The sequence below is a fragment of the Brachycentrus maculatus genome, unplaced genomic scaffold (genome assembly GCF_059751285.1).
Source record: "Brachycentrus maculatus isolate JH-2025_06_01 unplaced genomic scaffold, ASM5975128v1 h1tg000778l, whole genome shotgun sequence".
Taxonomy (NCBI): Eukaryota; Metazoa; Arthropoda; class Insecta; order Trichoptera; family Brachycentridae; genus Brachycentrus; species Brachycentrus maculatus.
The window spans coordinates 422,159-447,691 of NW_028281506.1; the positions used below are offsets into that span (position 1 = coordinate 422,159).

General features: G+C 32.0%; 1 non-coding gene across 1 annotated transcript; it reads left to right on the forward strand.

Moving 5' to 3' along the window:
* The first annotated feature begins 23,993 nt into the window (after window positions 1-23,993).
* Window positions 23,994-24,065, forward strand: TRNAD-GUC (transfer RNA aspartic acid (anticodon GUC)). The gene has a single exon. It is a non-coding gene; the product is annotated as a tRNA-Asp (tRNA).
* Window positions 24,066-25,533: the final 1,468 nt, after the last annotated feature.

Here is a 25,533-nt window from a genome sequence, read left to right on the forward strand (position 1 = left end):
TATTTCAAGGAGTCAATGCAGACGCCAGGGGTGCAGCGGTCGTCGCTCCTAGGACATCGCACCCCCAGCCACTCCTTGCACCGAATAATACACCCTTTGATTCGGAACATTTTCCAATATTCCAATCCTTTCACTCAATCAGACTCATTTTAAAGCTGGGAAATTTTGTTTTTATGCTTTTGAAAATCCAATCAACTTCCACTAAATAATTTTGCCAGTTTAGTACAACCTACCTATTCACCACCCTTGTTTTGTGAAACTATTTTTAAGTTATTAAAACCGATGTAAAAATTAGTATCCTAAACTAATGTAATATTTAAAACATAAGTTTAATAGATTTATATTATCCACTGACACTTCGTGATGGAATTGCATTTTTAATTTATTATTAGATTAAAACCAATATTTTTAGCTTTTCCACTTTTTTATTTGACCAGCGACCGGGTTTCGTCGTTACCGACATCATCAGACTGGATGTCGATGATGACCAGTCTGATGATGTCGGTAACGACGAAACCCGGTCGCTGGTCAAATAAAAAAGTGGAAAAGCTAAAAATATTGGTTTTAATCTAATAATAAATTACATAAGTTTAAATATGTCATATAATTTATAATTGAAGCACTAACATTGTGTTTTTCTATTTTATAATTAAAATGTAACTTTGTTTTAAAATCACTATAAATATTTATGGTGATTTATTGTTTTAACAAAGTTACATTTTAATTATTAAATAAATCAGTACATAAAGTTTTACAATAGTACTTCAAGATCAAGATGGATAATTCAACACTTGTTCTATGCAAATTAAATTTGGTTTAATTTTTAAATAAATCAGTCATAAAATAATTAATTTTCATCAGAAATTGACTCGGCAATTCTCAAGGCACTCGTACATATTACCAGTGTATAACTTACTCAAATAGTAACAGAACGGTTATGCATCCTCGAGTGATCTAGTCATTGTTGCTATTTGCCTTTGTCCCCATTTCCTTTCACAACAAGCATAAATATCCTTTTTCCTGAATATGGTATATTTAGTTACGTTATCTGCATCCCATCACGCATATTATTCCAATGTTTTTTTTTCTTGAAAAGAGATAAATTCTTCAAAAGACAATTTCACTTATATTGCGTAAACGTACTACAACGATCCTCGATGGTCCCTTTTGATAATATGCACAAAGTTATTTATACTTGATGGGTAACGACATTAGTGCAACGATCCCAGTTTCATTCTGATTTAGAGTTAAAATAAATCACTACCCAAGAGGGGAGTAATCTAAGGTTGAGGTGTTGCGGGCAGGTGTTTCAATTTATCGGTGCATCAGAATAATACCGGTATGGTAGCGAACCTCCCCAGTATTTATGCGCTCCTGGTACTCCTCTTCGGTCGAGTGAAAGTGGCCTGGTAACAGTGGTACCTACTCACTTACTCACACAGTCAGGGTTCGATACCCACCCCCGGCAGAGGACCCCATCGACCCCACCCGTTATGGGGATACCGCTAGGGTAGTGGTGTTCTTTTGTTTTATTTGAAGATGCGCCACTCGCTAGCTGGCGAGACGTTCATAACAGAGAATGGAAATTTTACATGGACTTCATAATCAATACTCGATGCAACGAGCAATTAATTAATTTTTTGTATTTTTTAAAGCTTTTTATGAATGTTTTTCTAAATTAATGATCTCGTAATATGGCTGTTTTATACACTCTTTTCAGTCTGAAAATAACTCGATACCTGAGTAAAGGCTTTATAAAAACATTTGGTTAAAAATAAACTGACTTTTTTCTTATTATAGATCTCAAGAATTTATTTATATAATTCCTTTACATAATCTGCGTCCGTTTTCAAATGCCCAATTTTCCCCTATAATTAACATAATTTCGATGACATTGAAACTATAAAAAGCCCAAATATTTATTGTCCCTATTAAACACAAAGAGATATAAGGGAATCTTTATTTTTTTAAAGATATTTTATTAAATATTTCTTGACATTTCAAAATAGATAAAGAAGAATATAGAAGTCTAGCATTTACGGGGCTTACGACCGTCATAGGCTTTTTTAATTGATCACTTTACACACGTGTAAAATTAACAAATTCTACCGTTAATGCCCAGACTTCCGTATTCTTCTTCACATATGTTGAGATGTAAAAAAACTCCCAATTGGAGATAATCCAGATTTGCGTAAGTATGCTATAAGTATTTGGACACATACAAAATGTTGTATTATTAAATAAATAAATTTAGTTTTAACAAATAATAAGCATGCTGCAAATGCACGAAAATGCATTTTATATCATTTATATGAGGTTTAATTTCTTGGTTGGTTGAAAATAAAACATGTAATAAAGTATTGTGTTTTTCCTCAGGATATATTCCTTTAACTCGACTATTTTTGTCCGCCTCCGTAGTGTAATGGTCAGCACGCTCGGCTACCGTTCTGGAGGATCCGAGTTCGATTCCCAGGGGGGGTAAAATAAATATGAGTGAATTTTTCACTGTAATATTTATTCAATATAACCCTGGACTGGTACCTGAAGCAGAGGGCTTATCACCTTTCCTTCATGTGTAAACGATCAAGATAACACTGCGTTTATATGACGCAGTGCCCTATGCACCATTGGGGTGCGGATAAGGGTTTTATTATTATTATTATTTTTGATATATTGACATAATAATTTTACAAGAATAGACTCTCCAATTCCCAACTCAATAAATTGATTAAATTAAGTTGAGATATTGACTAAATTTAAAGCCATATTGACTGTTAATCCCTCATAAAATAAAGAGAGGGAGAGAGAAAATGGATATTTTAGTAAAATTTCAGGATTTCGTGGATTAAGGGAAGGTAGCCTCAGCACCTATTAAAGAGCGCTTGAGGGTTAGACGGGTTAAGGTGGGGTGGAAAGGTGAGGTATTTATCTCGCGGGAAAGTGCATTACCCCTCGTCTGGAGCGACCGAGTCTGGGTCTGTAGACCCATAGGGGTTGATACCTCGCTCCAGGGGCGGAAAACCCCTTGTTTTAACTAAAAACTATACAATTAAATATGATAGTAACATAACACGATTCGCTGATTCGAATCAATAAATAAAATGAGAATGGTTTTTTAAATTGTAATGTTTAAAAAAAAAAAAGTTATTTACCTAAAGGCTGATCCAATTTATGATCCTATCTAACTAATGGCTACTAACCTTACTTACCGGGTCTCCTATCTTAATAACAACTTAAATAATTTAAATTTGATATAAAATAAAATGCATAAATGATTAAATTCGATATAAAATAAAATGCATAAATAAAAAAAGATGATGACGTTACGTCAATTTTGAGATGGACCTAGTAAACTTAAGTGTCATTTCAGAGCTAATTAATTATGAAAGTTTGTGTTTTGTTTTTGTTTTTCAAACTGGTAACATGAAAATAAAAGCAAAACTTCAATAAAAATGTGTGATCAAGATTCTGAACACGTAGTTTACGAAGAGAATTTGTAACATACGATGCAAGACTGGTATATTTGTATATATTGGGGCTATAATTTACAAAATAGAAAACGTAAAAAATAAGCACTAGTAAAAATTATAATCTGTGTGCAAACAAACATTACACAAAGAATAATTCGGATACGTAGGTACATTTTCAGAGCACAGAATAATATGTAGAATAGATTATGTATATTCTTGGATTTTATCTGAAATGTAATTTATAACGAAAAAACATTTTAAGACACCTACATGTAAAAATAAGATATAAAAACTCAAAGCTGGCGATTAAAAAGGATATTGGGTAAAAAACATTTTTAAATTAATGCGTATCTACATTTCAGGAAAACGTGATTTCAGCATCTGAAAAAGCGTTCATATTGGGGTGCTACCGGTATCCGCGCTCTGTTCGGGGCGAGGGGAGGCGCCCTCCCCCGCTCCCCTCACCCCACCACGCCCCCCGCCCGCCCGGGAGCGGTCGAGGCTAGTTGGGCACGTTCACTTTTCACCTCCGGCTGTAGTTTAAGGTCACTGCAGACAAACCTACCGACACACGCTATACGCCGAGCGCTGCGCGGGGCACCTACCCTACAGGCCTCGGTCGGGACACAGTATCGAGTAGTGGGTGGACCAGAATTACGCATACTCGGGGTATTGGAAGCGAAGAAAATAATATTTAAGGGACTCATTTATATGAGAAAATTCCCAAACCTAAATGTTGAATATATCCAAGTATTTTATTCAATGCCTGAATTGAAAGGATTCATACGTTATATTCGCTTACATATTTTTGTCTTCCCGCGCTGTAAGTAAAAATATGCTATGTATATTAAATACAAAAATATACTGACATGCTAGCTGAATAGCTAGATTAATTAATGAATTCTGGGATTTATTCCCGGTTAGACTGAAAACATTAGATTGAAAAATTAGTTTATGGTAACACAAGAATACCAAAAGCAAAAAACCGGTCATTTTGTTAGTTATCATTCTTCTTCTTTCTGTGCTACTTCTAACGAAGATCGGCGATCATCACGGCTATCTTCACTTTTGATGCTGCAGCTCGGAACAGAGATTTGGTGTTTCTGCCAAACCAAGATTATTATTTGTATTGACTTCAATATTTTGCTAGTGTAGAAAAATTAGGATGTTTAATAAAAGTTATGTTTAATTAAATGTATTAGCTCCTTAACACCAACTTCTATAATATATATTGAGATTTTTTTGCTTGTATTTGTACATTGACAGACATTGTCACCCTTCGTAGTGCAGTGCTAAGTATAATGATATTGTACTTAAGTACCAGGTACAAAAATATTTAAGTACCTACTTCTCTATTGTAAATTTTTAAATATGTATTTAACCTAATATAATACTACATAGAAGTTACTTCATTATTGTACTTCACTACATTAAAAAGAGATTTATCATATAAATAAATAAAGCTAACGTATGCAATAAGTATTCGAGTTTGATGTTCCACTGTTCATATTACTAAGTTTTTATTTTATCGCTGAGTATGCGAATCGCATTGGTTTGAATTAGTGATAAATTCTTACAAGTCCCAAGTTCGATTCCCAAAAGTGAGAATAATACAAGTGTTTTTTACTCTATTATTTATTTAATATTATTGTGAACTGGTCATCAACTTGCCTTAATATTTTTAAACCTTAGCATTGCATCAATCAGATGCTATGCCTTATTCACTTCTGGAAGTGGATGAGGGGAAAAATAAGAAAAATAGTGATTTAATTACAATAATGGAATCGTTATTTTTAATATATTTTCATGAAATTACTTGCACTTAAATTTGAGAACACATTGATATACTTTTTGAATAGAAGTTTACCGGGACATAATTTTATATTACAAATTCAATTATATAAATAAAAAAATATTTTAAAAATCCTCAGGCTATATGAGTTGACTTGAATATACTGCTAACACAGACGCTTGTATGCGAAGTGTTAAAAACTTACGAAATATTGTCATGCTTCCGCTCTTTGAACCTATATATATATATATATATATATATATATATATATATATATATATATATATATATATATATATATATATATATATATATATATATATATATATATATATATGTATATATATATATATATATATATATATATATATATATATATATATATATATATATAACGTGGTAATATTTTTCTTTTGTAAATTGCGTGTAAATAATATGTAAAGTGGGTGTATAATAATAAAATAAACAATGTGTTGCTTTGTAATTAAAGTTTATTCTTAATTTATCTTTATAATAATTTTTATATCTATCTATCTATCTATCTATCTGATTCTGACAGTTAACAATATTATCGGAAGTCTTTTGTTTTATTCTGAGCGACGCATGCGGCATCTGGTGGTAGAACTGTTTTATGTAGGTACTTTTTGTAAGTACTTAATAAAATGTATAGGTAGGTACCTAGTTATTTTATTACATCTCCCCCCTTGGGGATGAAAATTCATAGTAAAATTTTCACTCGTCCTCCGGATCATCTTCTTGTAGTGAAGGGACTGGTATAAGTTTAGTGATATGATAAAGTTTTTTTTTTTTTTTCTTTCTTTCTTTTTTTTCCTTCTTTTTTTTTTTTTTTTTTTTTTTCTTTCTTTCTTTTTTTTTCGTTCTTTTTTCTTTCTTTCTTTTTTTTGTATTTTTTTTTTCTTGACCCTTTTAAAGTAGACACAGTTTTTTTCAATCCATTTGTTTTTTTCTTTTGAATTCCTTCATATTTATTCAGATCTCTTGAAGTATCTTCTAATATAACCAAATGTACAACTTTTAATTGTTCATCTGCATTTTCATTCGATTCTAAAACTGGATTCCTGCTTAGACAATCTACTTCTAAATTCTTCTTTCCTGGAGAATATTTTATTTTATCTTTCGTAGAAGTTTTTTCTACTTTATTTTTATTTTAATTTTTCAAGCACTGTTTCTGTGTTATTTGTATGTCTTCATTTTTATTCTGATCTTTTGAAATATCTTCTAATTTAACCAAATTTACAACTTTTAATTGTTCATTTGCATTTTCCTTCGATTCTAATACTGGATTCCTGCCCACACAATCTGCTTCGAAATTCTTCTTTTCTGGAGTATATTTTATTTTATATTTTGTAGAAATTTTTTCCACATTATTTTTATTTTCATTCTTCAAGCACTGTTTCTGTGTAATTTGTAAATCTTCATTTTTATTATTAATCTTATCATCCTCCTTTGTTTTAAACCAGCACGTTGCTTCAGAGTGATATCGAGTTCCCTTATTTAAATTTTCACAAATCTTACATGGACTTTTATCTTTAATTTTATCACTAGTTCTTAGATTTCCACGTCTTCTTTGATTATCTTTTAATCGTTTTCTTTGATCATCTTCTAATTTTTCTCTCTCACTCCGAACATATTGTAGTAATTGTTTTAATACATCTAATGTTTCATAATCCATTTCCATATTAACAAAATTGTCGTTTTATAACGTGGTAATATTTTTCTTTTGTAAATTGCGTGTAAATAATATGTAAAGTGGGTGTATAATAATAAAATAAACAATGTGTTGCTTTGTAATTAAAGTTTATTCTTAATTTATCTTTATAATAATTTTTATATCTATCTATCTATCTATCTATCTGATTCTGACAGTTAACAATATTATCGGAAGTCTTTTGTTTTATTCTGAGCGACGCATGCGGCATCTGGTGGTAGAACTGTTTTATGTAGGTACTTTTTGTAAGTACTTAATAAAATGTATAGGTAGGTACCTAGTTATTTTATTACATATATATATATATATATATATATATATATATATATATATATATATATATATATATATATATATATATATATATATATATATATATGCCAGAATCGATATAACACACATAAGTTGTGTATGTGTGTTATATCGATTCTGGTGGTGTTAGTTTTCTACCTATAAAACATAAAAATTCTGTGAAAATCGCGATACATATTTCTTTTATCTAATATACATTTCTTTCCATATTATTTTGTTAATATGTTTTTCCTTTAACAGTATGTATATATTAGTTAATTTGTGTACATTAATTAACTGCAAGAATGTATGATAATTTAATGGGAGGAATTAGAGAACAGGTGTAAACAAAGTTCAAAATTAGGGCTGCGACAGTGTGTAGAAATCCAGTCATTAATATGATGTAGTAAGCCATTTAGTATAACGACTCGAGTTGGGGGTCGGTGGAAACTAGTGTTGTTTTCCGCGTATAGTTTCCAGCCGACTTGCATGGCTCAGGGGTGTAGTCGTGGAATGCTACTAGCGGGGTACATGACAGTCCGGGGAGAGGGGTGGGGGGTGCATGCAGGCGGGGGTGCGGCGGTCGTCATGGCAACCGGGGGGGAAAACGGTTCACTGGCATTCGGCGGAAAGCCGGGGACTTTGTTACTAAATCAGGTCGCATTGTTATGTATTGCTTACATTATTTGGTTAATTTCAACCTGCGCTATTAGGGTTACGTTTTTGATATTGAATGAAAGAGTTGCACGGCATTTTTGGTCGTGGCAGCGCCCAATGTGGTCGCAGAGCGTCGATATTAATATGGATCGACTTTTCTCTAATATCTACTTTTCAATTTCAAAAATGTAAAAAAAATTATAACAACAAAATATTTTACTTTCCATATTCCGACAAACAATTTGGAAAAGTGGTTGTTCATTTCTAGGATTCAAACCCGAACCTACTGAGCCGAATTATATTTTTTCACGCTAATATTTATTCAATATTACCCTGGACCTGAAGTGGAGGGCTGGTCACATTTCCTTCATGGGTTAACGATCAAGATAACACTGCGTTTATATGATGCAGTTCCCTACGCACCAGCGGGTGCGGATAAGGGTTTGAGGGAAAATTATTACGAGATATCTACTGATTTCAAAATGCTCCATTAGGCAAAGCAGTTGTTAACTGAAGCTAATAAATGTTCACACATACGGAATCTCTTTGTACGAAAATATATTTGATTCATATATTTGTACGAATATATGAATCAAATAAAAGCTCATTTGTATGCAATTTTTTTTGCTTAAATAAATAGTGTCGTTTAGTAGTAAAGTTCCTCCGGGTGTGTCGACCCCGACCTTACCCCGACCGGCGCCGACGGCGTCCCGACGCGCCGCGGCGCTCACTGCAATGTCAGGTGCACGGCGCTCCCTATACGTGCTACCTCTCCACTCCCGCGAGTCCCTCACACTGCCCGGCATGCCGGCGAGGTGCGGTAGGAAATTGGGAGTTCTTCGCCAATTATTTTACGTACCCGGGAAATTTTACTCAACTAAAATTGACTCGAGAACGAAGTATTTAAATTTCATATATGTGCACATGTATTTGACTAAAAATATTCCATGAATGCATTTGACGCCACTTTGGGGTTGATATTACCGCTTAAACAAACAAATTATATGCAATTATACATAGGCACATCTAAGGAACTTATAGACGTTCCTTAAATTCTTAGTACCTATGTCAAAAGGTTTTCATACAAAAATAGGCAAGAATATTTTATTTTATTTTATAAATCTATGTACGAATTAGGTCCTTTATCATTATCGTCTGATTAATTTAATAGTTTGTTTTATAGATTGTAATAATCACTTTATAAAATTATAATTTGTATGTATTCTTCTCAATATTTTTAATACTTATAGCAATTACATGGTGATCATGTTCGTAATGTTAATATATAACCATCACCGATATTTCAGTCTACCAGTTTCAAGACGTATCCGTATCTTCGTCAGGACAATCGCTACACTAGCATGCAAACAATACTACGGGTCACTACCATAGCACTATTCACATACCTACAACTACACAAAATTAATGACATGCGTTTTTGGTCGATCCGAGGGCCAACATGCAGTAATGATCGCAGAACAACATGCACTATAGGTCGAGGTTTGACATGCACGATAGTACAAACTGGTGGATTAAAATGTTGATGAGTGGTTATATGCTAACATTACTAGCATTTTCGTCAAAAAAGGAAAAATAGCTTAACACAAAGTACATGGTTTAAATATTATAAACATACATTTTGTATGTATGAATTGATTGATTTTTCTTTTTCTACTGACTTCAGTTCGCACCGAATAGTGCAATGGGTAATGCGGTGTTAACATGACCATTAATTAATATTAAATATATATGTTGCGAAGATGATGAAACTTTGCTCCAGAATCTTGAGAAAGGTATGGAACATATTTAATAGAATACGATAGGAAAGGAGCGTTATAAATATTACATGTTTTTTTAATAAAAATATTTATACGTTCTGAAGCTAAATTCTTGTAGAATTACGGTTAGAGAAAAATATGATTTGTACAATTCTTGAGAAAAAAACTAATGAAATAATTATATTGAAGGTATTAAGTTTCGGTAGACTATTGTATCTCAATTATTTTCATCTGCAATGTCATCCGAAACATTCCCTTGTACGTAGGACATCCTCCTTGAACTCTAGATCGGGGTGCCGGTGATATATACGCAATGTCATTTGTGCCGTTATTCGGGTACTAGTACTCCGTAGGAAGGGAGGTAGGTTACATTCTATATTGGTACCTATTAGGCCCCAGACAAAACACCGTATCCTTATGCAAAATTTCCCAAAAGTAAAAGCACTAAGAAATATCAATTAATTCATCTGGTCTAGTAGCAGCACGTATGTTTTGTGATTTAAGAGTTCTTTGAAGTTCAAAAATCAACCATGCATTACTACTTAACTAATGTAAAATGTAACCTCAATCTGTGCATGACAAATGTATGACGCTGTATCTTTTCAGTACTCTTCCATGGCATAAAAATTTAGACTCAAGTTACCACAAAGATGATTGATGGTATAATTAATCTCATGACGGTACATATGAGTTCACAACAGCAATCCATATTGTATTGAGAATGCTTTAATTAAGTAGATACTCTTTTATTTGGATGTATGCAATATTTTTCCTTTGTGTCAGTTTTGTTCAAATATTCTTCTTCTTCTTTAACCTTCGGTCCTCCACTGATAGGTATAGGCTTCTTCCGTATCCTTCCAATTTTTTTTGTCTGTTTCTGCTTGCTGCCAATATCTACCTCCCACATGTCGGCTATGTCGACTGACCATCTTTTTTGAGGTCTTTCGACGTCTCTTTTATTCCCTTAATGTCCCCATCTCAAAATTTTAGGGTCCACCTTGTGGACTCCTGTCTATAAATTTATACGTGAAATCCTGCCTTGTTCAAATATTAAATGTGAAATATTTTATATGAAATGTTGTTCCTTTGTCTTGGTTTTGTTCAAATGCCGAGTTACCTCGGTATGACGGTTGAGTGTGGATATTTTCGGGGGCGCTGCCCTCGCAAGGCACAAGGGTGCCCCAAAGTCATCCCCGGACCTACCCCAGTCGATATTTTAGGCAGACAAAAAAGGTTGGCGCATCTGCCACGTGACAAAAAGGTTCTCACTAGACATACGCTTTATTTTGGTAACGAAGGGACAGTGATAAATTTTCCACGAAGTGTCGTTTGGGTTATACTCTATGGAAGAAAATTGTAAATCCACAGGTTGTTGTAAGTATTTTCAGCGACTTGTTTACGACGTTTTCTTGTTTATCGCTTAATGGAACAAAAATTGCAAGCAAAAGAGGCGATTATTTATAGTTTATGTACGGCTAACCTCATAACCTCGGCTGGGTGTCCCGCAAGGTTCTAACCTGGGTCCATTATTGTTTTCTATTTTCATTAATAATATCAAGAATGTAATTTTAAACTCACGGTTTTTGTTATTTGCGGATGACCTAAAGCTTTTCTTAAAGGTGACAACTTTTGACGATTTTCGTCTTCTCCAAGCAGATATATCAAATATATGTGAATGGGGAAGACGAAACAAATTAATGTTTAATGTTTCCAAGTGTTCGATCACGTCTTTCACTAGGGCCCAAAAAACATTATTTTATCGCTACAAAATGAACGACCAAAATCTGATGCGAGCATCGAATGTTAGGGATCTGGGCGTTAGATTTGTGAGCACCCTGACATTTCACGATCATATAGAGGCAGTCAGTAGTAATGCATTGAAAATGCTAGGATTTGTTCTGCGTACTGCCAGGGTTTTCGAAAATACCCGCGAGAACTCTTTATAACTCCTTGGTGCGAAGTAGACTCGAGAGTGGCTCGATGATCTGGGGGCCACACGAGCTTAAGTACTCTCTTATGGTAGAGAAAGTCCAAAAGAAGTTTTTGAGGTATCTCTACATGAGAGAGTACGGCTATTATCCTTGGCTCTACCCGACCCAGTTTCTCCAGGGTATGCTTGGCTACAATAGTTTAGAGACTAGAAGGAATGCGTATTTGATTACGCATTTTTATCGATTGTTGCGCGGTATGATCGATAATCCTGAAATTATCCAGAGCATTGGTCTGTATGTTCCCGATAGTTACCTAAGACAGCGTCGGCATAGATTGTTTCAGATTCCTATACACAGGACCAACCTGCCGATGGTTATGCCTGTAGGAAGAGCTACCGCTATGTTGAACAATATCACATTGGATATTGATCTGTTCCATGTGTCCGAAGGAGTTTTCCGAAGCGAGATTCTTCTACACATTTAACAAGAGTCTTCTTGTGTAATTTTTAATTTGTTTTTTTAATATATACGCCTTAAATGTTTGTTTGTAATGTATATATTAATTATTGAATAAATTGAATTGAATTGAATTGAATTGAATTGAATAAGTTACCCTAATAAAATGACTCTCACGGGTTTTGGTGCTGGTTATTTTTGTAAAGAACATATTGGGGTGTATCGATTAACGTTTTTTCACAAAACTCCTTGAAATACCATTACAAACATTTTTTGTCCTAGCTTAATAACCAAAAATAATCAACAAGAAGTTGAGTTGATCATATGTAATTTTTAGGTACGAATTAAATTATCTTTGTATCATTGTCATGTCATGAGGAACAAAGGCAATGGTATTTTACCTAAATATAACTAAGGACATGTCTGTCTTGTAATTCGTGAAATATGTGAAATGTGTTTTTTCAAGAGATGAATAAATGTTTTATTTAAAAATATTGGCATTGGACAAACTTTTAATAAAAAGGTCACCCGATTTCAGATATAAATTTAGAATTTATTTGCAGTGACTTGCGATGTACATAATTTGACAATTCTCTCTCAAGGTGACTACAAATAAATTGTCAGTTGAATCAGGAATCGTGGTTTGAATTTAATTATAGTTATAATTTAAAACAAAGAATTCAACAAAGTAAACCTCAAATAATAAAACAAAGGCTATGCAGATGTGAAGCCTTTGTTTTGTTATTTTCTTATAGCTTTTTCGATAGCAGAGTTTTTAGGCAATAAAATGTGTACGGTTTTTTCTTTACATTTGATATTTCAAATGTTTTTTCATTGTGAGATATTATCAAAGTTCTGAAGGGAAAATATACTTTCCTTTAATGTTTACTAATAATTATTTCTCGACGAAACTCAATTTTCAGATCAAAGATATTTGTTACAATACATCAAGACATTGGTATCTGTTTCGCTTCTTTGTTATTATTAATTTAATATTTTTAATTAATGTTTTACTTAGTTTTTCCGCATCATTTTCAAACACTGTGGTGTTTGAAAATGATGCGGAATGCATCGAAACACGTGTCACAGTAGATTTTACATTAACATTACATAAACATTAATTAAAAATGGATAGATTTTACCACAAAGTGACTGCCGAATCAATTAATAAAATTAATTTAACAACTAAACGCATTCGCTTTGTTCCTTAATGATTTACTTATAGTTTTTTTGTGGATAATATATGTACATTGGGGAGTTTATTGTTAAGAAACAAAACCAAGAAACCAAAAACAAAAAACAAACTAATGAAGGTTTGTATCTAATGCAGTTGTTTGAAATAAGTAGGCAGATAGTGCTTATGTACAAGTGAAAATGAAAAAAAGACGTTACTTTTAAATATAAACATGAAAAAATAAATAAGAATATGCAGCATAAATTATTTAATAATTATCGAAACCAGAATTCATAAAAACCAGGAAGCGAAGGGAGTAGGATTAGGTAAAGAGTTGAAGAGGAGAGGTAAAGTAATCAAAGAAAGTATGATATTATGGACAGTTTAAGTTTCATAGTATTATAGTATTGTTTCAGACGTTTCTTGAAGGTCTCCAGAGAAGGTCGGCTGTCCAAATTTAAAACACAATAAGAGACATTTTTTTGTAGTACGTTTTTTTGCATTTTTGGACTAAGTAAAATCTACTTAGTCCAAAAATACAAAAAAAACGTACTACAATAAAAATGTCCCTTACTGTGTTTTAAATTTGGACAGCCGAGGTGCATTTATCATATGAAGAGATAATTCATTCCAAGGTCTGGCCACTTATTTTCATTCGTTTTTATATAGGTTCGCATTTTTTATTTTCATATATTTTTTTTTGTCAAACGACGTTCATATCTACCACTGGGTGATTACCATGTTGGAGATCCCAGGTTCGATTTCCAGGTGGGTCAAAATAAATATACATGTTTTTTTACTCTATTATTTATAAAATATCACTCTGTATTGCTACCTCAAGCGCGAGTCTGATCACCTTGCCTTCATATAATAAACGTTTAAAGTAAAATTTTCATCAATTTAATTCAGTGCCCTTTGCACCGTTTAGAGCAGACAAGGGTCAGTAGAAGTAGCATTTGAAATATCCTAAACGTATTCCCGGAACTGATACTTGAGCATCTAGGCTTCCTGGCAGACCTCTTTTTCAAAGCAATTTTAATATTGACTTAGTAGGAAAAATTATTATGAAATGCGAAACAAAATTTATCCCGATTTTACTATAAATGTACATAGATTTATATTATCCACTGACACTTCGTGATGGAATTGCATTTTAATATATTATTAGATTAAAACCAATATTTTTAGCTTTTCCACTTTATTTTTATTTGACCAGCGCGCTTGTCAAATAAAAATAAAGTCACAAACTGGTCATCAGACCAGTCTGATGATGTCGGTAACGACGAAACCCGGTCGCTGGTCAAATAAAAACAAAGTAGAAAAGCTAAAAATATTGGTTTTAATCTAATAATATATTATAAATTTACATTTAATAGGTTTGAATGTCCCTGTCCTTGCCAATCTAAAAAAATTAGAATTTCCAAAAACCACCACCAAGTTTATAGAAGTGCTTTGGTGTAGGCAATGAAAGGAAGTATTGTTTAAATATACGAGTATGGTTTACTAAAAAAATCTATGTTTTCATCCAATTGTGAAGTTTTCACAGTTTCCTACGCAGGGTTCAGAACGTACACGCTATCTTAAATAGGCGAGCGCTTCAGCTGGTATTGTACCAACATACACGTGTATCAAAAGTGTATTACTAGATTACTATAGAAAGGTACATTATTATTGGACGAAGGGGAGGAAGGGGAGGAAGGAGGAAGGGCTCAGACGGTCAATGTTCCCTGTTTCATAGGTCGCTGGCAAGGGGAGGGGGGTGGCGGCCAGGGGAGGGGGCACCGAGGACACTGCACCACCACGTGCACTGGAAACTGAGAATCAGCACTCTTTTGACCAATCAAAACGATGCTGAAAAAATTTCAGGGAATAATCCATTCATTAAATAAAATAATTTGATGGAATAGTCTGAATATTGTTACTAATTTATTTTTTTACAAAAATGTTTGTATTATTAGTAATGCAACAAACAGTTCGCTCACTCCTTTTAAGAACGTCATAAATCAAAAATCGTAAATTTTCTGTTGTGCATGTTTTCGGAATGCCCAGAAAATGTTCTTTATCCCAGCAAAAGCGTCATATTTTTAACTTAATATTTACCCGCTACAGGGCAGAAAGTGTTGTTTTTGCATTTTGAAGAAAAGGTATTGTTTAATTATTTTTTTAAATATACTAAATGTTTTTCAAATGGAAAAAAAAGCTTCAGGTTTTACCTAAAAGATCTGTTGCTCAGTAAAAATTCAATAAATAGCTTAATATTTATTTTTAATACATTGTATTATATTTTTAAACTTCAAAAACGTTCTCCTGAAAAATCAAGTTTTTTGATTTATGACGTTCTTGAAAGAAGTGAGTGAATTGTTTGAATGCTGTGGTAGTGATTGTCCTGACGAAAAGACGGGTACGTCTCGAAACCGGTAGACATAAAAATCTCGGTGAGTGGTTATATACTAATATTACTAACATTTTTGTAAAAAATATATAAGTAAAAATGACTAACCACAAAGTAAATGCTTTAAATATTATTAATATTGAGAATAATATGAATATTTTTATTTTTATGAGAATTCGATTCTATGCAGTTCACCGAAATTTTGATGAGGAATAAAGTATATTTTTTGAAACCTGTAGAATTTGCAGAAAAAATCACCGTAATATTTTTATTTATATATTTAATATAGTTGCAATAAAATATTATCATTTAACTAATTTGCTAGCTATTTTTACATTAAGCATATCTTAATATTAGTTACGCTGTTTCTTTTCAAAAAAGATACTAAACTCTTTTACTTGGAGATGGACTTACATTCATTGTTTATTGTTTATACTTATGAATGATATATGTTACATTTTGATGAGATAAAAATGAAACTAAAAATAAAACATGAATCACAGTCTAAATGAAATATCTATGTCCATCAAACTCGATTAATTTATTTAGAATGCTAAATTAGCTGCTATAGTAAAAATGCAAATATCATTTAAGGGGCGCGTTTCTAAGATCTTATCAATGGCAGTACTTTTTAAAGTGCGCCTTTATTTTGAAACTTTCTTCAGTAGGTTGCCGCAGTCAAGATGACAAGGAGAGAAAGGACCCACCAGGAGTTCAGGAGACGAGAGGAGGTTTGCAAGGAGAGTTTGACGAACTTGCAACAGTTGAATAGCATCGCACGCGTTAGTTCATGCACCCTTCATCCGAGGAGCTCATTGAACTTCATCTCATAATATAAATGTAATATACAATAGTATTTAAATTATTTTAATACTATATTAATGTAGTATTAAAAAACTGATAAGGAGGGTGTTATATTATCAAACTACAATACAAAGTTAACAATGATTTTATGGTAATATACAAAATATAATATAGTATTACTTATGTTTTAATTACTATTTTTTTATGATATTTCATTAAAGGTATAAACAATAGATATTAGATGAAACGTATTAATGGTACACTAGGTAGGAATTTTTATATTATTTGGAGAAATGTAATAATAAAAGTGAGTGGATCAAAAATATGTATGTAGGTATGATGTATGTATGATGTATGATGTAGGATGTATGTATGATGTATGTATGATAGATGTACGAATAGTGAAATAAGGAAGGAATGCAAAGCTGAGATAAGCATTATCGATAAAATTAAGAAAGGTGTGTTGAGATGGTTTGGACATGTAGAACGAATGAGTGAGGAAAGAACGGTAAAACAAATTTATGAGGCGAATGTTAGCGGGAAAAGAAGCAGAGGAAGACCGAGAAAAACATGGCACGATCAGGTATGCCAAATACTTGAAAGTGGTCAGGTTAGGAGTCGTAACAATCGGCGGGTATGTATGAGGAGATGCATGAACGTGAAAGAGGCGAAGAATGTTTGCAAGGACAGAGTGGTGTGGCGCTCTATTCTCTCTGCCTACCCCTGAGGGGAAGCGGCGTGATGGTTAGTTAGTTAGTTAGTTAGTTTAGGATCAAAAATAAATTGTTTCTACATAAAAACGAATAAAGTCTCGATATCTAGGGAATGTTTATGCATATGTCTGAAAAAATAATACTCACGTTTTGTGTGCGAATCTATTTCTAACCCCTAGGGATCCACACCCAGTGGTACATAGGCCACCATGTTATTTTTTCAAATTATTTAGGGGTAAGGTGATCAGTCCTGCACTCAAGATTCTTGAATTTTAGAAAGGAATATTATTCGATTTATAAAAATGTGAAAGGTACGTATTTCTATTACGAGAAAGAAAATAAAGTAGGAATAGAAGATACTATTCCTTAGGAAGAAGAAAACGAGAATATCAGCGAATAGGGCACTTTGTGTTGCATACCAGTATAGTACAAGCCCCTTAAAGAAAAATTGTACGAGTTCCTAAAGAGTATGTTTTCATTTCAATCATAAAAATGAAACATTTTTTAAATTTTATCTTTCCCATTTAATTACTTTTTAAAAACCTATGACGTATGTACGTTTTTTGATCTGAAAAAATGCAAATATTTATGTACGAAAAATTAAAAGACATGCAATCAAAAGCTATTTTTTATCATTCTTAATGAATTATTTTTTTTTATAAAAACAAATGTCACTGATATTCAATTCAATTCAATTCAATTCAATTCAATTTATTCAATAATTTATATATACATTACAAACTAACATTTAAGGAGTATACATTAAAAAAACAAATTAAAAAGTAAGTAAGAAGACTGTTGTTAAATGTGAAGGAGAATCCCGCTTCGGAAGACTCCTTCGGACACATGGAACAGATCAATATCCAATGTGATATTGTTCAACATAGCGGTAGCTCTTCCTACAGGCATAACCATCGGCAGGTTGGTCCTGTGTATAGGAATGTGAAACAATCTATGCCGACGCTGTCTTAGGTAACTATCGGGAACATACAGACCAACGCTCCGGATAATTTCAGGATTATCGATCATACCGCGCAACAATCGAAAAAAATGCATAATCAAATACACATTCCTTCTCGTCTCTAAACTATTGTAGCCAAGCATACCCTGGAGAAACTCGGTCGGGTAGAGCCAAGGATAATAGCCGTACTCTCTCATGTAGAGATACTTCAAAAACTTCTTTTGGACTTTCTCTACCATGAGAGTACTTAAGCTCGTGTGATATATAGTATTATCATCACGATAAATCATGATATATCCTCTTATACAATTACAGTGAATCCTTACAGTCTATTTTGTTTGTAAGACCCTTTAATAAAATTTAAAGAAAAAAAATCATGAATTTCGCAATACATAAAAATTTTCGAATCCAAGTTTTTTTTTACTTCCTATGTGAAATTACATTAAATTTCGTGACATTTTAGAAATTATTTAGTACATATGCACGTGAACAATTGAACAAAGTATAAAATTCAGACTCGTAACATATATTATGTGCATTCAATGAACATTCACGAGCTAACTAATCAAACGTCTCAAGGTCTTATATCGTAGGGTCATATGTCGCGAATTTTATACGAATAATACATTATTCATATTGTGAATAACATACATACAATGTAAGTGCACTTTATTGAAATAAGAGTGGATGAGGTTATAGTAAGCTTGCACACATTTTTGATCGTACAAGACAGGGGTCTTGTACAGTAGGTACTACGAAAGCGATACAAGTAGGTACCACATGCTTAAATGTACTTAGTAAGCATTTGTATTTCTTTTGTTTTTACATATATTTCAAAGATTTTTTATACTGCTGAGGGATATGCGTAACACAAAACTAATTTATACACTGATTAGCGTGATTCGAGTTGAGTGATCTTATTCAAAAACCTAATTAGGTAACGAATTAGGAATTGTGTTTGATTTTTTTATTTATGTATTAATTTTAAATCAAACACAGATTTTTTGAGTCTACTAAGTTGTATTTTATTAACAAAAAACACATAAAAAATTATATTGTGACAATTGTTTCGCCTTGTTAGGGTATTATTCATTCGTTTGATAATGCCCTAACAAGGCGAAACAATTGTCACAATATAATTTTTTATGTTTTTTTTTTAATAAAATACAACTTAGTAGACTCAAAAAATCTGTGTTTGATTTAAAATTAATACATAAATTAAAATGGAGTTCTACAAATTAAACGCCAAGTCAATAAATAAATTAATTGTGTTTCAATTATAACATATACATATTAATTATAATCATAACATATGCATATGCATATATACAAGAATACTTGTTTTTTTTTTAACCACAAATTTAAATTAAAAGTGCACCTACTAACGTACGAGTACGCTCACATATATCTGCATTATATGTAAATCATATTTTACTGTTAATATGTGATTATTTGTCGTTTCCTTTCCTAAACCGAAATAATGACATTACGTGATAATATCAAAACACGCCTGCATTTTAAGTTGATTAAGTATGTGTATATCTATGGTATATGATAGTCTTTTTAAAGTTATCATAAAATTAACTAAATAATTTTAGAATTTGTGTAATACAGACATAAAGAAAGCCTTAAAAAAACATTAAAAATTATAAAAAAATATTACCAATTAATATTTTAAATTATACAGCTTACGACCGGTCAATGGCTGGCTTAATTGATCACTTTATACGCTTACAAAAATTCATATTTTTCATTGCCATCATTGAAAATTCATATTGTAAATTAAAAAGGTTTTATTTTGTTACCATGATCGTAAAAACTATCGAATTTAGACGTTTTTTAGTTATGAAATATAATTTAAACATTTAGATTTTTTAATTTGACTAGCAAACAATATTTTTCCTAAGTCCTCAACAGATGGCAGTTTTAACTGACATGCGAAAGGGTTTTTTTTAAATACATAATATATTCAGCAAGCAATATGAACGTTCGGTTATGGCCAAAATGATGAGCGTTTCATAAGAGTATATGAAGTGATTATATAGCCATCCAATGACAAGTTGTGAGCCGTGCAAACATATATTTCTATAGTATAAAAAGACACGTCATCATTGTAAAATTTCTTAATATATGCTCTTAAATCAACTGTTTGTGCTAAATCAAATAAAAAATACTGTCAACAATTTAACGTCTTTTAAATGAAAAAAATATTATTTTTAATGGGAACGTAAGCCACCGATAATGTTGGAAAGTCGTACTTCATTTGTAATATTGATAAATAAATAAAACTTGTCTGAGACGGTATAGATATAGGAAATACGCTACTGCGATACACTCAGCTGATTATCTCTTAACCTTGTCAATAACATAAAAATGGATTTTTTTAAAGAAGTTTTATTAAAATAAAGCTAGTTGATCCAAATATGCCACTGATACAAATGTATAGCTTGTATACGGATTGCAAAAAACCTATGCCGTACCGCCCCTTGTGCCGGAAATGGATATGGATATACAACACCAACACTGAGTATGTATTCGTTTAGATTAAGTATTGTAATACTTCGTTTCAGCTCTAACGTGCTTCCCTTTTGTTTTAAAGGTTTTTTGTATTTTTTAAAAATATATATCAAAAAAATAATTGAAGACTAGAGTGTGACAAAAAATTCAAAACTTTTTTACGTTTTACAAATTTTACAAAATTTCCATCAAGATCTATCTTATTTATTGTTTTGGCGTTTAATTTGTAGAACTCCATTTTAATTTATTTACTAATTTTTAAATCAAATACAGATTTTTAAGTCTATTAATTTGTATTTTATTAAAAAAAACACTTAATTTTTGTGAATTCAAAAATCTGTTTAATTTAAAAATTAATACATAAATCGTCCATCTTCATAAAATAATTTCCAAATTATGTGATTCATACAAAATATATCTTCAACATTTTGAGTGTGTCCAAATACTTGTTCACAAAATCTGGGTTATCTCCAATAATAGGAGTTATTTTCATATTATTTAAAAAAAAATATTTTTTAGACCTTCTGAAAAAATGATAAACGTACTCGAATCAAAAAGTGCATAGATAATAATAGGTTTTTGAATTTATTTATAAACATCTATTACACTTTGTTATTATGTTCGAAATAATTCAAGTTTTTTCATAAGAATCCACTTTTTACACCCAACATGCTACTAGTTGGCACATTTACAAATAAACTGAAATTCAAAAATATTTCATTAATCAAGCCTATGACGGTCGTCAGCCCCGTAAATGCCCAGACTTCCATATTCTTCTTCGTCTTTGATGAGATGTCAAAAAAATAATATAAAAATATATCTGTTAAATATAAAGAACGTCATGGCTTCAAGAGGGTTAACGTGATCATTTTTTAGGTACAGGTCTATTATTATTTGTAGTTCCATATTTAGAACGTATAATATAATCGAGTTGCCCGAATTTGATAAACTTGTCCTACAGATAAACAGAGGTCACATTATTATTATGTCGATTTTACATAATACATAAATATACACACAAACAAGATACCAACTGATAAAAAGAAAAATATTTTTTTGACCTTCTGAAAAAATGATAAAGTGCTCGAATTAAAAGTGCATGGATAATAGTAGTTTTTTTTAATTTATTTATGAACACCTATTACACTTTGTTATTATGTTCGAAATAACTCAAGTTTTTTCATAAGAATCCACTTTTTACACCAAACTTGCTACTAGTTGGCACATATACAAATAAAATGAAATTCAAAATTTTTCAAACATATATCATTAATCAAGGGGGTTATAAAATACTTTTTTTCGAGGCATATTTTTTTCGGAAACAAACATTAACAGGATCCTGAAAAATAAGTCATCTCTTTAAAACATCAAAATTAATTTATTGCTTATACGTTTCTGATGATCTGATGGTAAAATAATATCAAAGTAAAATTGTGTTAGTCCATAATAAACTAGAAATAGGAATCAAATCAGAAAAAAAAATATTTTACAAAGGGTTAAAAATTTATGGTGAGTTTGGCTGCTGAGCTGGAGGTCTCGGGTTCGACTCTCGAAGGTGTCGAAGTAAATATTAGTGATTTTTCACTCTTATATTTATTTCATATCACACTGTACTTGGAGCGCAGAACTAATAATCTTGCCTTCATGTAATTGACGATCAAGATAACACTGTATCACTGGGATGCAGTACCCAATGCACCATTGAGTTCAGATAAGAAAATTAAAAAAATAATAAATACATATTTCATATTATTATCTGCGTAAACAATATGTAAATATGGAGATAATATATTCATTTTAAAACCGCCGAGTCCTTAATGTTTTGGAAGATAACAGATAATATATGTGAATACATATACATATGTAACCATTTTGACCTGAACTTGACATTGTGGGATAGTATGCACAATCGCAGATAAAAGTATGTCATTGTAAATGAGACAATACTAAAAATCAACATAATACACTTGTAGGCCAATTTTTAAAATAATGTGGCTTATTGATCTCTGTCATAACGAATAAGCTAGACTTCGAACAAACCTAACAGTTTAGCAACATTCGAAACAGCCTTCACCTTTTCGCATCGTATAATTTTCTTCTTATGTCGGTTAAAAATTGATAACAGGTAACGAATGTATGATCATACCATTTTCAAAGCAAAAATCAATTTAATAACTATTTTATCGGTGTTATAGACCAACAACTTTTTAAAACAAGAAGATTATTTATATAAGTATACATGTATTAAAAGAAATTACATTTTTGTTTCTTCAAAATCTTAAATCTCCTAGAGCAATAATTCACCGATTATTTTGAAATTTTGACACAACGTTGCATTCAAATACGCGCGTGTTTTTTACTTACCGGTGTCAGTTTGAAAAAAAAAGGAATAGCAGTGCCATCTGTCCACCAGGACGGAATATTTATTGACAATAGTTTTCGATTTCATTGTTGTTTTATAGATTTTGATCTTTTCATTACTTCACAAGCATTGTGAAATAAAACATATCGGAAATGTGTGTTTTTCATTTGTTGATAGACTGAGTCACATAAAAAAATAGTTCATTGCAATACCATATTTTATAATTTTGACGAATTATATATAGATCACTGCTGACATTCATCGGTAGTTCTCGTCAGAATTTCGGGACGCAGATCTGACTTGGGAGGATGCAAAGGAGCTGGCAGTCGAAAGAAAAGCCTGGAGACAGTTTGTGGACTCCACATGCTCCACTTAAGGAGAAAATATGATTTAATTCATTTATTATAATTTATATACAGATTGTAATTACGTAAGCGCAAACGTTGTTTCGTCTAATTGATTTTGAAAATAAAATTTATCTGTGAAAAAAGGTTTCACCGAGTTACATGAAAAAAAAGCCCTACAAATAATTATTTAAGACAAATTCGTTACACTTTACGAATCTCCCTTTTTAAATGTTATCTTCGATATAATTTTAACTGTTAGTGGTGAGAAAAGTATCGAGTGGTAATACCGAGAGGGATGTAAGAAAATCCATATTTCTGTTCCGTATTGTTAAACGAATGTTCGATTTTTCTCTCCTTATTTAATCGTGCTATTTTGAAATCGTCCAAAAAGAGATTTCAGTGTATGGCTTTATAATTTTTGGCAAATCACGCATAATTGAGTGGTACATACATTTGTATAGCTTTATTACTGCATTGAATAAATGAAAATGATTGGCGTACTTAGACTAAACCACTAGGATAATCAAATACGTCATTCACCAATGTGTTCCAAAGTTAAAATGCAATTTTGATCAATAATCTAGTGCTTTAATACCGTATTTTATCGCAACACAAGGCGTCCTCGGTAGTATGGTGGTCAGTATCCCCGCCTGTCACGCGGGAGACCGGGGTTCGATTCCCCGCCGGGGAGGATTACTTTTTGCCTGATTTCATCATGATTATTTTTAAAATATAAAATTTAATGTCGCAAACATTTAAAAACCGCCGTGATATAAATAAAAATTACTTTTATTTACGTATAATAAAGAAGAATTAAAAAACCACACCTGAACACAAGTTTTTCACTTCTGATTTTGTGTTGATGCTTGTGGAAAATAATATATATTTTTTTTATATAAAAGGGGGACATATACGAGCAACTACGCTTCCGTTATGATTAAGCTAGAAATGTTATTTTAAGAGTAGGTATGACTAGAAGTAAATTATAACATACTAGTAGATAACAATGTATGATAACATACTCTTATCTGCTAGTGTTTAAATATACTCATGGCGATAATCACAAGACGACTCACAATCTAAAGATTAATCGTTTGGGTCAAATTAGTATCCTTTTTCGGCCATTGTTAATTGGTGTTTTGGACCAAGTATCGATCGGTTTTTCGTTGCATACGTATTTTTTAAGATGGCTTACTAGAATACTACATAGATGTTCAGATATTGTATTTGTTGCTTAGTAGGAGACATAACCCCAATCAGATGTAAATTCTACAGCGAAAATTCGTTTATGCAATAAATAATTTTTATTTTAATCCGTATTTGTGTCCTTGGGGTATTGCCTCATATCGTAATGTAAAAAGATAAGTCAAATGATTGTCTCGAAAGTCAAAAACACTGGGTTATTTACCCTACAGATACCTTCCAATTTCTTTCGTCACATATGAGACACCTATATATAATATATCATTATATATTATAGGCAAGAGTCTTCGAGATAGATAAGAATCGCCAGGATTAGCGATATATGCGAGATCGAAGATGTCGTTAGGTGGGGAAGGCAACGAAGGAGACAATGGTATGCGCATGTGAGAAGAATGGAATCATCCAGACTCCCCTACATCGCACTGTACGGCTAACCGAATGGTAGACGACGCCCGGGCAGACCGCCAAAGAGATGGGTCGATAGCTGGAAATCGACATCGCAGGTGGCTAATCGCTCGTAAAAACAGGCCAGAAGGCCTACAAAAAGATGAAGAAGAAGAAGAAGATTATAGGTGTCTCATATATGACATACGATGTATATTACAGGTGTCTATTATATTAATATGTACATTAACTTGAGATGAAGCATCGATCAATATAAAAACGCAACTAATACTTACCCTACCTTACTAAGTAGTACCATCTTACCTTACTACCTACCTCTACTGCCTGCCCTAGTAAGTAGTACCTAGCTTACTTACTACCTACCTCTACTGCCTGCCCTAATTAATTCTCTGTGCACGCCACTGGGTATGTGTATGTGTGTTTTAATGTATGAGTGAATCGGATCGTGAGTGTATCACTTAAAACGGTGGAATTTGGCGATTGCGTAATCGTTTTGCACTCAAGTGATATTACATCTATATATATTACCTACTTATATGCATATGCAATGG